Source organism: Saimiri boliviensis, chromosome 17 (assembly GCF_048565385.1).
Source record: "Saimiri boliviensis isolate mSaiBol1 chromosome 17, mSaiBol1.pri, whole genome shotgun sequence".
Lineage (NCBI taxonomy): Eukaryota > Metazoa > Chordata > Mammalia > Primates > Cebidae > Saimiri > Saimiri boliviensis.
In genome coordinates, this window is record NC_133465.1 from 11,698,260 (window position 1) to 11,716,442 (window position 18,183).

Consider the following 18,183-nt stretch of genomic DNA (forward strand, 5'->3'; position numbering starts at 1 on the left):
GGGGCACCTCTTTCATTGGTGGTCAGTGAGAGGAGCACAGTATGTGGTGGCCCTCCAACGGTCTGAGGGACAGTGAACTGGCCCCCTGTGTAAAAAGTTTAGGGATGCCTGTCCTGGAGAGTATCAGAGTCTCTGTTCCTTTGGCAATTTAACTGTGTAGAAAAATGAGGTTTCTTATTTGATGCAATAACAATTCTAGATGTTAATCAACATACACAGTTCTTGAAATATAGTTTTCCAAACTCCCATTGACTTTGCATTCTAATCCCTTACCTCTTTTCCACCTAATGAGAGGCATTCTCGGCCTATCAGCCTTTGTAATGGAATGCACCCTTAGGCTCTTTGCTCTGAGTCACTTTGTTCAATTGAACTACTGATCTTCCCAGCCCATGTGGCAGAGGATGAGGTGTATAAAAAATGTCTCTTAAGAGTTCTTACTTTGACATGATGCATGTGACATCCATGCAAATGTCATTGTCCACAGCAGGTCACATGGACCTGCCAGCTTTTAAGAGAGCAAGGAAATATATTATTTCACGCACTGGGATAGAAAGAAAGCAGAAACAATTAGTGAATATGATGAGATACATCACTTCCTTGTGGAAACTGTGAGGCACTGTGGCAGGCCTCAGCAAGGGAACCAGCAATGGTGTGGACCAGAAGTTGCCGAAAGGTACAGGTTCTTCCTCTGGGCCAGGGTCAGACAAATAGCTGAAGCAATGGTAATTGCACAGTGTAGAAATAATTCGGATGTTCTTCATGAATCTTTCTGCAGTGGCTGCCTCACAGCCTCTCATTCTTTGACTTTGGTACCCCAAAACACCTCTCTCATAGAGGAGGGTTGAGATAAAATTCATCCCCGTGTGGCTTGGGATCCCAGAGAGCCCCTTGAAATATCCCATTTCTTGGAGAATATGCTAATGTACCAAGAGATATCCCTAAGGCTTCATAATGTAGCCTACTTTAATTTCTCTTTACTTTCCTGTGAACCCTCTCCAATAAATGTACTTCATTAGAATCACTCAAGTTTTTAGGGAGTAATTGCTCTCAGGACTCAGATTTGATAGGAAGAAGTTCAAAAGCCATCAGGGAGCAGGATGGAGTCTGAGCAGAACTTTGTACCCTTCATCTCTTCGCATGAATGCAAATACTACCACAGAGCCACTACAGTGCAAAAAGTGCTAGGAATCTGATTATTTTATTGATGTATTTTATTTTATTTTGCAATTATCAGATTCAGGGACCCATCCTGGGAGTTTTTCAAGGGGAACACAACAAAATTGCTGGCCCTGTTACTGATTAGATGGGTTCCTGGGAGGGAGGTCAGAGAATTAGTGACCCCACATCAACAGGGGCTCTGGAAACATGCAGGCAAAGTGGGGCTTGCCTGATAGTCATGACTGGCAACTGGATGAGTGTCAGCATAGTATGGTGGAAACAGGTGCTGATGCTCAGCCAGCCTCTTCTTTGCTTTGATTAATTGGTTTCTTTTCTGTTTTATGGAACTTGACAGCACTGGTGGTGGCTTTTCGTGGTTGACTACCCCCGTAGTACCTAATTACATAGGAGATTTTTAAAAAGCAACAGTGAACACATTTTCCAAATATGTTCTCAATCTCCTACTTCCCTCGGTAATTGGAGGCAGAAGGAAAGAAGGGCTGGGTGGTGTTCCCTAGAGACCTCCTGTCAATCAGCCCAGGCAGGTCCCCGTGGGACCACTCAGCAACACAGTTACTTGGATGTCCCAAGGAATAGAGGGCTGGGGACATGCTCAAGGCCCTGAGGCCACAACCCAGGTACATGAAGCTCTCACAGCTGCTGTCTTACTCCTGCACATGAGGGCTGAGGTACTGCTCAAGAACTAGGTAGGGAGTTACACACTTCAACTAAAGTTCAATTAAAATAAACATTAAAATATCAGACAGATTTTAGGGTGATCAAAGCTCTCAGTCAAAGCTCCTAATGCAAGCAATTCTGAGACTACTGTCTGCTCTTTTGAATTAAAATAATAATTGCAAGAAAAATAACATTTTTATTGATTGGTTCAATCTGTGACTTGAACCTGTGCTAGGCACTGAGAGAGTTTATTGGCAAGAATCTGACTGGGCAGAAAATGGCATCGGAAGATGTGGACTGAAGTCCTCATGTGACCCACTGAAGGCTGGAGTGAGGGTGGAGACAGTCCAGGGATTTCATGCCTGTGTATCCCAACACTGTCTGCCTGAACACCAAATTGTTCCCATCTCGCCCTTAATGGAGACAGAAAAAAGAAAATACCTGTGTGCCGTGGCTAACTCACATGGCAGTTTCCTTCTGTTTGACTGACCACTCCCACTTGCCCTCTCACTGTTTATAAAGGCCTGGCACTCTACCATTTGTAGACTGCAGGCCAGGTTGTGAAGGAAGTCAGTGTCAGGCATCATTCACAGGGACTCCTGAACTGGTGAAACTTCCCTGTAAGAATGGAAAGACACCCAAGCACACAAAATAACATACACAACATCCCCACATACAGATGAGTCCAAGGAAATTTAAACTCCGCCCCTTGACTTTCCTTTCTGGAGGACCACACTGCAGTTGCGAGTCACTTGACAGCAGAAGGATGACCTCGCCTTTGGGCTCATTTATTATCTCCATCTGTTGCCTCTGCTGCTACAAGAAGCAATGCAGCCCTCTAACGAACTCTGATTACAGTAATTCCCTTCTCAGTGTCTTCCACTTCCAAAAAGTGGAAGATGGAGGGGTTGTACTGTTTCACATAAAGGGAAGTCCCTTTATGTGAAAGGAAGTACTGTCTGCCTCTCTCCATTCCCTGATTTCTACACAAGAGCACTCTTACCCAAATCCCTTCATCCTGGGCCCACTGTTCAATTTTATCTGCAGAGTGAGACAGTAGTTTTTGACCCCAGCTGCAAATCTGACTCAGCAAAACTTTAAAAATATATGCAAAAGGAAGGCCCCATCCAAGACTTCCTGAATCATAATCTATAGAAGTAAGGCTACGTAACTTTAATAAGCTTCCAAGATGATCCCGATACATAACTGGATCAGTGCTTCTTAAGATGTCACATACATTTAAAACACCTGGGGATGTTGTCAACATGAAGATTCTAATCCAGTAAGTCTAGGGTGCCCCTGAGATGTGGCATTTCTAAAAAATCCCTGGGGCTGCTTCTGGTCCAGGAGTAAATTTGAGGTAGCCAAGATGTAGAGCTATGGTTTGAATCATCTGGAGAACTTTAAAAAATCCCTTCGGTCCAGCTGCACCATTAACTAAATCATCATTCTGAGGCTGGGACTCAGACATCGGTCATTTCTAAAGCTTCCTAGGTAATAATATTGTGAGCTCTGGTTGAGAACCACTGGTTTGGGAGCTGTTTTATACCACAGTGGGCCTGTGATTCAGCTCCTCAACTCCCAATCCAACCACAGGCCTGCTACCTTCTCTCCAAAATCTATTTTCCAGGCAGCTGCACAGCATATGTTTTTCCAGACAGCTAGACAATACATATTATCATCATAGAAGAGCTCGTTGAAACATATCCCTTTGTAGAGATAACCAAATGCAATATTAGCAAAGTCCATACATCTAGCCTATTCCCTTTGCACAGAAAATTAATTCTCAGTTGTTGGTTGATGGCTTCTTGGTTTCTGTCCCTCTCTCCTGGAGCAAGCTTTATGGTACATTTACACAACCACGTAGGCAGTGGTACAACACGGACACACCACATGTATGAGATTAACCTCTCGCACACACAACCCCTCCATCTTCTACTTTTTATCATTTTATACTCCCCGGTCCTTCCCTAAGAACACTAAGGAATTAATACCATGCTTCCCTACCTCCTCCACCCTCTTCAAGTCATCCGTACCTCTGAGCTCTTGCATACTGTGCAGCATCATTCAGCATGTCTTAATTCACCAGTCCTCACCAGAATGTCTTAACTCATCCTGTGAAATGGCAGCTTCCTCCTTGTCTTTCTTGCCTTTGGACATCATCTTCCCAGGCACTGCAATTCTTGGCAACTCCTCTGTGTTCCGTGGAAATGTCTACTATAATCTTTAGTACCTTGTGCAGTATCTATTGATTTCTGAATCTCTCTTCCCCCACTAGACTGTGAGCTCCCTACTGGTGGCAGTGTCTTGCCCACCTCTCAATCTATACCACAATGCTACATTCTGAGCACAATGCCCCGAACAGAGTGGCAGGTTACACGATATTTTATTGAATGGATCAATGGTCCCTCTCCTCTTTTTTTTTTCCCTGGTTTCTCTATCAGCTTGTATAAAGTGTACAGAAACTGATCTTTTTTAGCATGATTCAGACTCGCATATTTGCTCAAACCAGTCCACACCCCACAAGAGTATAATTGGAATATCCAGTCCTTCCAAAATCCTGTCAATCATTCTGCTGTGTAAATAGGCACAGGTGATTGGTTCTAATCAAAGTCATTAGGGTGGTTCTGGAACAATCCTGCTGCCATATGTAGATAATTATGGCAGAAGTCTAAATTTTGGATGTTAGCCAATCTAAATAGCATTATCATGAGGGATTTAAATAGAACAAAAGGAGAAGGATGGCACAGCATTTGGACGCAAATAATAATAGCTAGCACTTATAGAGCATTTTCTATGTGCCGGGGACTCTTCTAAGTACTTTACATATATTAACTCATTTATACAACATTAACGGTCTTATGAGATAACCACTATTGGTATCTGAATTTTACAGGTGAGGAAACTAAGGTACAGAGAGGTTAGGCAACCTGGTCAGCATATAGCTGGTAAGTGGTGAAGCTTCTATTGGGACCAGGTAGACTAGTAGCTCCAGGTCTATGTTCCCCATCCCTTTGGGAACTCTGCTCTAGTCTGTGCTGCCCTAGCAGGTGAACTTCTTTCAAGATACTACACAATCAAACTTCTCAGACCCAAATCAACCCCTGGAAGCAGAATGGACCAATCAGGGTTCATCTCACTGAAGTAGTAGTCCTCAAAGTTTAGGTATATTGTGTTCTCTCTCTCTCTCTCTCTCTCTCTCTCTCTCTCTCTCTCTCTCTCTCTGTGTGTGTGTGTGTGTGTGTGTGCGTCTCTCTCTCTCTCTCTTTCTCTCTTTCTTATACACACACATACAGACAAACCCATCTCTCAGAAAATAGACTTAGAGACTTTCAATGGCTAACTTACTTATAGAAACAAAGTCATTCTGAATGAGAGCAATGCTGTTCTGTTCCTCAAGTTTCGTTTGTTTTTAGATTTAAGATTGGGGTGCCGGAATGAGGAGTTTGGTTGATGATTTCTGAGTCTAAAAGACTCCTATTAAGGATACCACTGTTTGTCATTATTTGACGGCTCCTCTTTTGGGTCTAGCAGAAACCTAAGGTCCATCCTGTGCTCTCTGGATATGTGGTCCAACCCCTTGGCTTTATGAGGAATATTAGAGAGGGAGCTCCCTGTCTTACATTGGAGGACCTGCCTTTGAAATGCATCTGTCCTCATCACTGGAGTTTCTATTGATGACCTCACACTTGAAAAACCAAGAGTTCCAATCAGTATTTTTGCATGGTCATTTATTCCCTGACACTGTCAAATGAATATGATCTGATGTCCCTGGACCAGATCAACATGCTGCCTCTCCCATCTCTGAAGCCAGAGATTGTGTTTTTAACAAAGTTCTCTATGTTGTTAAAGTAGAACAGACTCTACATCTTGGAAAAAAGTTAGCAAGATAAGAACTTCACAGTAGCTTCTATATTCTCACTCCTCCTTATGCCACATGGGAAACCATGACAATTTAATTTAAAAAATAAAATAAAAGTATTGTCAGTATCTCTAAAGCAGTGGTTCTCAAAGTGTGGCTCCCATACCATCATATCAACATTCCCTGGAAACTTGTTAGAAGTGCACATTCTTGGGCTCTATCCCAGACTTACTGAATCAGAAGCTCTGGGGGTGAAGATCAAAAATGTGTGTTTTAATATGCCCTCCAGGTTGTTCTGATGTGTATGAAAGTTTGAGAACCGTTGTCATAAAGAATTAAGATATTTAATCAAAATATGCTTCTTAATATATGACATCACTGAAATTGATGCAGAGAATACATCATTTTAAAGTATCTTGTCCTCAAGAGTATCTTAACAAATGCTACCTAGAAATGTAGTTCTGTGGCAGGCATGAAGTGTCATCCAAATTGTAAGGAGCTAGACATAAACTACTGGGATATTGAAGCCATCTATTCATTACCAACCCCAGAAAAATACCTCCACACTCTACTGACTGTCCTTTGTCCATTGATCAAGGCAGGTGGGATGTGGTTGGAGGCTGATGATTAATTCAGGTGTTTCTTACTTGAAGAGCTCAGCTATTCCCCTTGCTCACAGCTGCCTTATTAAAGTGATGATATTAAAACTGTGAAAATTCTGAAAGCTAATTCAACCAACTGACTTTAATCACCAGGGTGATAGGACACACCGAGAGACTATAAAGACCGGAGCTTCGGTCAAATTCAAGTGTTATTGCTTTTGACTGGGAACATTGCAAAACTCACAGAGCAAACGGAACAGGCACAGTGTGATCTTTAAAATTAGTTACAAAGATCAAAACGCTACAAATCTGAAATGATTTTTTCAAGCATAAAAATTTATCCTCTCTGAAATAATTAATTTGATAAAATTACTCACTCAACCCATGTATCATCGTGTCATTATAGCTGCAGTGTCTAAAATAACTTAGCTTTTCTTTTTGAAGAAGCCAGTACAATTTCTAAAAGGTACACACCTAATTAGGTCAGACAGTAACTAACTTGCCTTTACAATGTTTTTCTATAGAGAATACTAGTTATAATTATCTTTTCCCCACTCTCCCCCCCCCCAAAAAATGGGTTCGGATTCACATGCAAGATTTAGAATAAAACAGAAGGAACTCAGAGGGAATCACTATTCTAGTTCATGGGGCTCTTGTCTAGTGTTGTCTGTATTAGAAAATGACAGTGTTGCCCGAGCGCGGTGGCTCAAGCCTGTAATCCCAGCACTTTGGGAGACCAAGGCAGGTGGATCATGAGGTGAAGAGATCAAGACCATCCTGGTCAACACGGTGAAACCCCATCTCTACTAAAAATACAAAAAACATTAGCTGGGCATGGTGGCGCGTGCCTGTAATCCCAGCTACTCAGGAGGCTGAGGCAGGAGAATTGCCTAAACCCAGGAGGTGGAGGTTGCAGTGAGCCAAGATCACGCCATTGCACTCCAGCCTGGGTAACAAGAGTGAAACTCCATCTCAAAAAAAAAAAGAAAAAAGAAAAAATGACAGTGTTGTGTCTGTTTGAGAAAGTTAGGCATTCTTGGGATATGATCTCAATCACATACAGGTAATATTACAAAAGATCAGTGTTCCAGAGCAACCACTTACCTGGATTAGTGCCGCCACCAAAATTTGCCTAGAGAGACCCATTGGTATGACCTAATATATTGCTTCTAATACATGCATTTTTGGTCATTTTCCATTGCCTGAATTCAGAGGCATGAAGATGAAAGGTTTATATGGAGCTGAAAAGAAAATGGCAAGAGTCATAGGCTCACAGAAATTATTTGTGTAAGTGGAAGAGTTCAGGTCTCCTCATCCCCTTCTGTTGGCAGTAGCCACAAGTTGTGAGTCCAGATGCCTCCCAGTCTTCCAGGAGTCTAATCATTATCCCTGATTCTTTGATTGCTCTTTGAGCCAGACTCAGCTCCCTGAAGCTACAGTCCCTGGGGTACAGCTCAAACTAGAAGCAGTAATCAAGTTGGCTGTGACCTCAGCTTTCCAGTACAACCCTTGGAGGAGGTTGGATGAGTTACCCGGTTCACTGAGGCCATATCAATTCTTGAGCATCTATTTTGTGCCAGCAGGTCCTTCTCCTGTTTTCTTTAATTCTCATAATAATTCTGCAAAGTAGATACTGTGACCTTCTGGGTGCAGATGAGGAAAAGGAGGCTCGGAGAGATGAAGTGACTTACCCAAATATGCACAGCTATTAAGTGGCAGAACTAGTATTTGAATTCAGGTCCAATTAGAGCTGGGTTTAGGGTAATGTCAAATCCTAAAATCTAACTTCTTCCCTTGGCCCTTGTTATGAAATTGGATTACACTGATAAACTGCCCTGCAATAACCTAGTGGACAGACAATGTGAAAGTGTTGCCAGTGGACAGTGGACGCTAGCCCATCTGCCCCATTCATCCCTTAGGTCCAGGACACCCCATGCATCCACTCCCTGATAATCTGGCTGGCTCCAGGAATAATAGTTCAGGACTTAGTAGGCTGTCAAAGTGTGGTCCCTGGACCTATTGGGCCAGCGTCACTTATGAACAAACTAGAAATGCAAATTTACCGTTACCACTCCAGACCCATTGAATCAGAAAATCTGGGGTTAGGGGCCAGAAAATGTGTTTCAGCAGCTTATCCGGTGGCTCTGTTGCATGGGTAAGAGCTAAGAACCACTGCTCTAACCTGTTTCTTGGTATAGATGGAAACAGTGAAGCAAAACTCATTTCTGTCTATTTAACTTCTCTCTCTCTCTCTCTCTCTCTCTCTCTCTGACTCACTAAGTTTCTCTCTGTCAGGTATTTTAGAAATCTAGACTGGCTTTGAAGGCCCTCTATTTTATTGTTTTCCAAAATTACTTATTTTATTTGTTTATTTTATTTTATTTTACTTTAGGTGTATAGCATATCCAGCATTTCTCCCCATGTTATCCCTCCCCACCCCCCGCTGTCCCTCCCCTACCCATCCCCAACTGCCCCCAGTGTGTGATGCTCCTCTCCCTGAGTCCACGTGTTCTCATTGTTCAACACCCACCTATGAGTGAGAACATGCGGCGCTTGGTTTTCTGCTCTTGTGTCAGTTTGCTGAGAATGATGGCTAAGGGTATCACAGACTGCCCAGGGCTGGCATGGAGAACCTCTTCATCTTAGGGAACATCATCTGTTTCCTTAACTTGCCACTATGACCTTGCATGTGATTAAGATTTCCATCTGGGTACCTGGAGTTTTATTCACCACACATGTGCATTCAGGATTCTAATAGGTGTATTCAAATGGGCCTCTTCCTTCTATTTTCCCTAATCAATAGATGCCTACCAGTTTGTGATTCTTTTTAGAAAGGGTAAGGTGGTTTTCTTTTAGTTTCCTTTTCCTCCAAGGATATTTGGAGAAGATAAGAAAAAGGTTGTCTCTGAAAATGTGAAGCTGTTGCTTATTAATGGCAAGTTGTAGTGTAAAAGATGAGCTTTGAAGATCTTGTGAACTGGGTTTAAATATGGTTTCCACTCTGCCAGCTTTGAGTCCTTGAAAAACATCATTTTAACTCTCTGAACTTTAATTTTTTCATCTTTACTATGAAAAACATGATACCAACTAGGGCTGTTGTGAGAACTAAATGGCGGTATAGTGAAAGTGAAGTACCTCATACACTGGCATATTGCCGTGTTAAATAAACAGCAATAACTATTATTATTGGGGGAAATGGCACAGTGTTATATCCTCCAGAGTAAAGGTATGGAAGCCACCAAATAAATGTGGCATAGGTCTCTCAAGGACCACATTTATTTCTTGGTAGGAAATATAAATATGATTTCCATATTAAAGCCAACCAAGATTCTGTTTACTGTCCTACATTTTTGCATTCTTGACATGAAACATGATTTTGAAGAGCACTTAAACTTCTGTGAACTTGTTTCGTAGGCTTGTACTCTGTGCCTTCCACCATCCCTGCCACCTGAACCCAGGTGAGACCTCTCTTTCCTTTACATGCAGGCGGGCTTCTGACGAACAATCTGGGAAGCACTAGAAAGTTGGGCTGTGGCCAGGGCATGCATGCAGTAAGCAGGCAGATTATGCCTTAAGTGGAAGTCATTTTCTTTTTTTTATTTTTTTATTTTTTTTATTTTTTGCTTATTTTATTAGGCAAGATTTACAGTGATACCAAACTAGACAAACACAAACAGAATGAACACCAATACAGGATTTTTTTTTTTTTTTTTTTTGAGACAGAGGTTTGCTCTTGTTGCTCAGGCTGAAGGACAATGGCATGGTCTCACCTCACTTCAAGTTCTGCCTCCTGAAGTCAAGCAATTCTTCTGTCTCAGCCTCTGGAGTAGGTGGGATTACAGGCATCCACCACCACACCTGGCTAGTTTTTTTTTTTTTTTTTTTTTTTTTTTTTTGTATTTTTAGTAGAGACAGGTTTCACCATGTTGGCTAGGCTGGTCTTGAAGGAACTCCTGACCTCAGGTGGTCACCCCACCTGGGCCTCCCAAAGTACTGGGATTACAGGCATGACCACTTCCCTGACCAGAAATTTTAAATACAATTTTAGAATACTAAATTTAACAAAATATTAAAAGGGTAATATTTTAGGATCAAGTGGTGTTTATTCCAGGAATGCAGGGTTGGTTTAATATTTGGCAATTGAACAATGTAACTCATTTTCATGAATCAGAAGACTTAATTTTTTGTTCTCTCTCAAATTGGTCTCTATATTCAACACAATTCCAGTCAAAATTGCAACAGGTTTTTTTTTTAAAGAAATTGACAAGCTGATTTCAAAATTTATATGGAAATGCCATGGATCTGGCATAATCAACTTAAAATATAAAAGGACAAAGTTGAAAAACTTTTTTTTATAAAGCCTCAATAATCAAGATAGTGTTGGTACTTGAAACAATAAAAACAAAATGATTAATAAAACAGAATAGAGATTACAGAAATCAACATACACATATATAATAAACTAATTTTTGACAAATATGGGGGGAAATGGGGGAGGGACGGGGGCGGGGAGGTGGGATGAGATAGCATGGGGAGAAATGACAGATACAGGCAGAAAACCACACTGTCATGTGTGTACCTATGCAACAATCTTGCATGTTCTTCACATGTATTCCAAAACCTAAAATGCAATTTAAAAAAAAAGATAATAAACATAACCATCCCCCCAACATTTCCTTGTGCCCTTTTACTAGGATGGTGCAAAAGTAATTGCGGTTTTTGCCATTATTTCCAATGGCAACTTTTGTACCAATCTAATACGATTTCTTCTGGCTATGCCTCTCAGGGCTTCTCCTCAGGCAATCACTGATTTGTATTCCATCACTCTAAATTAGTTTGCATTTTAAATGGTTGTAAATAAATAAACAAAGTATAGGTACTCTTGTCTGCCATTTTTCACTAGTATTATTATAAGGGAGGTCACTTTCTAAATCAGTGAAGGAGCTGCATTGTAATGAGGGTCCTACCAGAGACGCCATAAAGGGGATTACTGGGGGAAAAGGTAGGACCTGGCTACTCCTCACAGCCTTCCCAACCATAAGAGCCCATAGACTGTAATTCCCACCACGTGTCTTCCTCCTCACACAGGTCTGCAGATGGGCACTCAGGAATGAGTGAATGCATGCCCCTGGAGTCTATAAATCCCAGGACACTGTCTCCTTCCAGCATGTCATTCTGTAATTGCCATCACAGTTCATGCTAACTCCAGTCAGACTTTCGATGATACCTCATTTCAGTCAGGGTGGTGCTGAGCTGCAAGTAACAGAAAAACAGGCATCCACTAACAGAGCTTATCTGCCCCATAGAACAAGATGTCTGTGCTCACCCTCATAGTTGCTTGATGGCTGGGAAACTCCAGTCATGACATTCAGGCTCAGAGGCCATTGCCCAGACATTTAAGGAAGAGCGAGAACAGAGGGAGGGCAATACCACCAGACACCTGCTTCTGTTTCTCAGTCCCTTCTTTACTGCTATGTGACAAACCACCCCAGGACTGGGGCATGCAACAACTGTCCACATGGGGAGGCAGTGTGGCTGGCTCAGCTGGGCAGTTCTTACCTCTTGCGGCTATGTTTGGTTCTTGGAGGTTGGCAGAGTGGATCAGCCTCTGTGAATGGGGCACCAGGGCCACGTGTCTCTCATCATCCCACAGGCTCATTTGGGCTTGCTGTGGCTGGCAGCCCAGCACTGTTTTCCAAGGGAGGGCAGAGACATGCTCTGCTTCTTGAGTCAGCCTCAGAACTATATAACGTTGCATTGCCTCCTTCTATTGGCCGAAGTAAGTCACAAGGCCAGCTCAGCTTTTAAGAGGTGAAAAAATAGATCCTACCTCCTGATGGGAGGCACTGTACGGTCACAGCACAGAGAGATGTGTATGCAGGGAGGGCTGAAGATGGAGGTCATCCATCTACCAGGGTCTTATCAGCCAAAACTAAAACTGGGAGGTTGGGGGCATTTTTTTCTTTCCCTTTCTCTTTCTTCCTTTCTTTTTACCTTTTCCTATTCTCTTCTCTCCTCCTCCTCCAGCTCCTCTTCCTCCACTCTTCTTTCTCTTCTCCCTTTCCTTCTTCTCCTCTCCCATTGCTCCTCTTTCCCCTCCTCTCCTCCTCCTCTCGCCTTTCCTCCTCTCTCCTGTCCTCCTTCTCCTCCTCTCCCCTTTTCTCCTCTCCCCTATCCTCGTCCTTTTCTTCCTCTTTCCTTTCCTCCTCCTCTCCCATATCATCCTCCTTCTCCTCCTCCTTCTTCTCCTCTTCCCTTTCCTCCTCCTCCTCTCCCCTTTCCTCCTCCTCCACCTGCTCTCCCCTTTCCTCTTTCTCCTTCTTCTCTCCCCTACTGCTCCTTCTGTTCCTTTTCTTCCTCATCTTTATTCTATACTCCATCTTCTCCTCCTGCTCCTGCTTCCTTTTTTTCTGAAATCTTTACCAGACCCCAAAATAAAGATAGTCCTTGAAAAAAAAAAAAAAGTGCTACAAAAGGGTATTGGGACACACCACTCTGCAGTATCTACCATAATACTTAACTTTCATTCTTGACTTTGCTAAGAAAGTTCTTAGACAAATATCCCTACGAGACTCTCAAAAACCTCAGCCCTGCTTCACTCCTATTGGCATATCCTCAGAGGCATTCTTGACCCAGGGCAGCCCTCAGAAAGGCACTGGGTTCCTGATGAGGCATTAAAGGAGCTTAAGAGATACAGAAACTACGCTTCTTTTCTTTCCCTGCCCCTCTCTGCCATTGAAACGTCAGTCATGGTAAACACTTGCAAAGTACACATGAGTACAGAGTGGCGACTTTGCTTCCCTGTAGTTTTTGTAGCTGTCCTCAGAAACACATTCTGTGATAAGGTATGAAAGGAGACCTTCAAACACCCACATATAATAATACTCCCCCTTAGAATTTTTACTGGAAAGCCAAATGATTTATGAATGACATGTAGGTAAATATCAGTCTGGATGCAGAAACTTGCTGGCCACATTGGCATTTTAGTGATTATATGTATTCTGAGGCTAAAGAAGGTTATTATTTACAAAAGAAAAAAATGAATGAACTCATGATCCAAAGTTCATAAAATAATAGTGAGCATTTATTCAGCATTATTATGTGTTCTGGTAGTATGCTAAGCATTTTTATATGATCTAACTTAATCTTCATACAGTCCATTGAAGTAGGAAATGTCCCCATTTTATATCTGATGAAACCAAGGCACAGATAGTTGAAAAGTTACGTATCTTCATTTGGAGAATCAGGACTCAAATTCACCTCCATCTGACTTCAAGCCCTTGTTTCTGACCATTAGAACATACCACGTTCTATTTATTTATGATCCATGGTGTGAAAGTAATTATAAATGAACCTAAAATATAATTTAGGCTTCATAAGTATCAGCTGACAGTTTTGACTCACCAGGCTTATGTCTCTATGTGAGAGCCAAAATAATTAAAACTCAAATGAATTTACAGTTACTTACAAGCTCTAATGACTATCGTGTTGTTTAATGAAGTAGAATACATTACTTAAGCCAGACAATTATTGATAATTTTAAAAGGTGTAAACAAGATAATGAAGTTGTTCATTCACTGTGCTACTTACGTCTATTAAACTTCATTTATAGATCTGGGCTTTGTTGTGGATTTTGCTATTTTTCCTTGTTATTATTTGTTGTTATTATTTTGCTATAGGATTTTGGTATTATCTAACAGGTTAGTGTTTCTCAAACTATATTTCCTAGGAGATGGCCTCTTTTATGTTTGCCTTAATGAGTTTGAGCTACTATAGCAAAATACCATAGACCTGATGGCTTAAACAGTAGATGTTTATTTATCACAGTTTTAGAACCTAAATGTCCAGGATCAAGGTAATAGATCCAGTGTCTGGTGAGGGATTCCTTCTTGGCATCCAAGTTTTGATGGCATATCATTTGTCCTATCTCTACTCGGCTGGAGCTGTCTCCACGCCATACAGGGTAAGGCATATTCTCATGGTGGATATTTTATCAGTACCCTTCTTTTTCACTCCATTTTGTTGTCATAAGAGATGTCTTTGTTACATTTCTTCTTACTTACCTTCTTAGTCATCTCTCCTTACTTTTGTGTTATTTTTTTCCTTCTTTTTTCATTCTGTACCCTGCCTCTCGTCGGCACTTGGCTTGATTCCTAGCTTCACCACTTAATGGCTATGTGATGCTTGGGATCCTCTTAACTAACACCTTGGAGACTATTTTCTTGTACATAAAAGGGAGACCATAACTCTGTTCACTACACTTTGCAAACTGTAAAGTACTATCAAAATACAAGTTTGGTATCATGACTATCATTGCCCTATCCCCACCTTCCCTGCATCGGCACAAGTGTATCCCTGGATGAGACTGTCCGTCATTTTGTTTGTTGAAAAGGCGGATGCAAAAGGAATCACCTTGCCCTGCCACCTCCAGCTGCCTCCTGCTGCCATCACATTGCTGTGTTTAAAATGAACTTGTTCTTTTCTTTCTTCATTATTTGTGTCTTGTATGGTCAGTGGAGATCATTTTATTTCTATTCCATTTCTATCTGCTCAGCAGTTCGTACTAATTGGGGTGCTGCCTGTCTCTCCATTTCTCTGCTTACCTGGCATTACCTGAGAAACTAATCTAGTCTGTTCTTTCCACTGGAAGATGAGAGGCTGCCAGGAACGTCAAGAATGTGTGATTAAGTCACTAGGTTTAACAAGAAGAAAGTGCCGGAGAAATCGGCACTGAGAAGGGAAAAGTTTTAGAACAATTTGGAAGGTGTTAGGGGTAATTAGAAAAAATTATCCAATGTTATAAATTCACTTAAGAGATGTGGTTAAATTTCTGTTGTAGTTAGATTATCTTGAGTAGATCATTAGGAGTTTAGGGTAGCAGTGGAAATGTGTTTGTGTGGCTCTTAAAAACACCATGCCAAGATTTCTTTTTTTTTTTTTTTTTTGAGACGGAGTTTCACTCTTGTTACCCAGGCTGGAGTGCAATGGCCCAATCTCGCCTCACCGCAACCTCCGCCTCCTGGGTTCAGGCAGTTCTCCTGCCTCAGCCTCCTGAGTAGCTGGGATTACAGGCACGCGCCACCATGCCCAGCTAATTTTTTTTTTTGTATTTTTAGTAGAGACGGGGTTTCACCATGTTGACCAGGATGGTCTCGATCTCTTGACCTCGTGATCCACCCGCCTCGGCCTCTCAAAGTGCTGGGATTACAGGCTTGAGCCACCGCGCCCGGCCAAGATTTCTTGAGTTATGTAAAGATAGCCAGAAATGTCTTGTTTCTACGCCAAAGCCACCTGTAAAAATAAGTACCCCAAAAAGGTAACCTGTACATTTAATTAGATAAAAGTATTCCTTTGTCAGGAAGGGATACAGAATAATAGAAGTGACACTGGACTAGGATTGGAAAGATCGTCCTTTGCGTTCCATTTCTGCCACCTTCTCCCTAGATGACCTTGACCAGCAATAACAATCGTGCAGTTCTCTTCAAGTTAGAATGCAGTTTTATGTTCATGATCTCTTCTGAACCCAGCCATGGTTTCAATGGTGAAATAAAAAAAGTACAAGGGCCCAGGTGTTTATAGGCTCATGCCTATAAACCCAGCACTTGGGGAGGCTGAGGCAGGTGGATTGGCTGAGGTCAGGAGTTCGAGCCCAGCCTAGCCAACATGGTGAAACCCTGTCTCTACTAAAAATATAAAAAGTAGCTGGATGTGGTGGTGGGCACCTGTGATCCCAGCTACTTGGGAGGCTGAGGCAGGAGAATCACTTGAACTCAGAAGGCAGAGGTAGCAGTGAGCCAAGATTGCACCACTGCACTCCAGCCTGGGCAACAATGAGACATCATCTCAAAAAAAAAAAAAAAAAAAAAAAAAAAAAAAAGTATATCCGGGCACAAGCCCTGTCCCCACTGGACTGGTTTTATAACATTAAGGAGGCCACCAATCCCTGTGATCTTCATTTGCTCCCATTCATGTAAAACATTGAATAAAGCATTCCCACATGGTTATGTGGAGGATGAAATAATACCATGAGTATAAAAGTACTTTGCAGTCTCCAAAGAGTTGCACAGCAGTGTGTAGGATTTTATGAACACAAGAGAAATTTTAGATCTTCCAGTGGTAGGGTTTTTTTGTTCCTACAAGAGAAACTAGCTCTAAGTTAAGCAGCAAAGGCGCTTATTGGAATGATACCACACAGGTCACAGGCTCCATGGCAATACTGAAATTCTAGGTTCAAAAAAGATGCAGGCATCACACACAAGGACGGGGGCCAGAACTGAATTGTCATATGACACAGGAAGGATGAGGTTGGGTACTGCTATTCCAACAGCTGGCCCCATTGTCACCACCAGTGGTCCTAAAGGAGATAACACTGCCACTACCCAAATGAATTTCAAATGATTACTTCCCTTATAGGAACACTAGCTCTAGATTCAAAGTCCTGGGGGAACCAGTCAATTGGCTAAGATTAGATTACCTGCCTGCACCCTGGTTGCCATGATGCTGAGAGAGGGTATGTCTGACCGTTTCTGGCTTCCATAGCAGGGGGTAGGATTCTCTCTTACTTTTCTTGGGAGTCTTCCTTACAGGAAAGAAAGGGTACTCAGAGATCCATTTCAGGACTGTATGGGTTAAATGGCCTGTTCAAGAGACACAGATTATGGCTGGTAGGACTGAAGCCCATTTCTCCTCATTCACAGTCTCCTAGACCTTTCACCATTTTATGTGCCTTTGTTTAAGTTTGTTCAGTCTTGTAGTGGATATTGAATCGCTCCTGTATACCCTGTACTATGGTAGCATTCCTCTACCTCTCATAGTCTGAGATTTTATGATTAAATGTTTCCATATAACATTTTCAAGTGATAAAGCACTGAGTTAAGAACATTGTTTTCACAATGAAATTTTAGAGAGCCTTAAATTTAAAACGGAGATTACTATCAGAAGAATCCTGCAGATTCAGCAGAGGCATGGCTGAAAAAGATAATTTGTTCAACAAAAAGAAAGAGGGAATAACAGCACCAGGGGGATTTCTTGGGCCCCATCAATGTCTACTGTTAAAGTTTATTATGTAAACCAGAGAAGAGGTTGTACAGTTCAAGGACTTACAGCTCATACCATGAATCTAGAGGCTGGCTCCCTGCAGCACTGCCTGGGTATTATACTACAAGCCTTTTCCATTCACCGCCTCCATTTTACCCGTATCCAGCACCAAGATATGATGCAGCCATGAGGTAGAAAGCATGGAAGCTTTGAGAGTCTGTTCAAGGCTGACATCCATATAAAATAAAAATGGAACCAACATACTTTTCTCTCAGAGGCCCTCTGTCTTGGTTAGAAACAAAGAGGAGTTACAGGTTCCAGTAAGATAGCAAATCCTAGCCTGAAGCGTGAGGCAGATTCTTAGGTGTAAAGAGTTATTGGGGAGCATAACTCCAGAAAAGCCACAGTATAGAAAAAATAGGAGTGAGTCAGGGAAGGCAGGAGAGCACATCGAAAGGGTTATCTCACATCTTCTGTAATAAGCACAGCTGGTTGTTCGGTTTCTCAGGATGTTTTGAAAGAGGCTGCCTGAAACCACTTCCATCTTAGGGAAGGAGAAAAGAATTATCATGCCAGCTCTTGTCCCCCTTTGGCCAAATGTATTCTGTGTGACATCAACTCTCTTGCACTTTTGGGTCTACCTCCTAGCCTCTCCAGCAGCCACCTGGAAAGCCAGATCCCAGGATAGTAAGGCTAGCACCTGTGACACAAGCCACACTCTCAGGCTGAGCTGAGCCTGTGATGAAAGCAAGCAGTGGCATTCCCAGTCTCTCCACCTGCACCCTGACTGGGCTGACAGGGCAAGGAACTGCATGTGTCAAGAGAGCCCCATAGCTGTCACATGCC

General features: G+C 42.2%; 1 protein-coding gene across 3 annotated transcripts in view; it reads left to right on the plus strand.

The window, feature by feature from the left end:
• Positions 1 to 18,183, plus strand: part of SHISA6 (shisa family member 6) — a 335,080-nt gene that overhangs the window by 164,033 nt on the left and 152,864 nt on the right. The window lies entirely within an intron of this gene.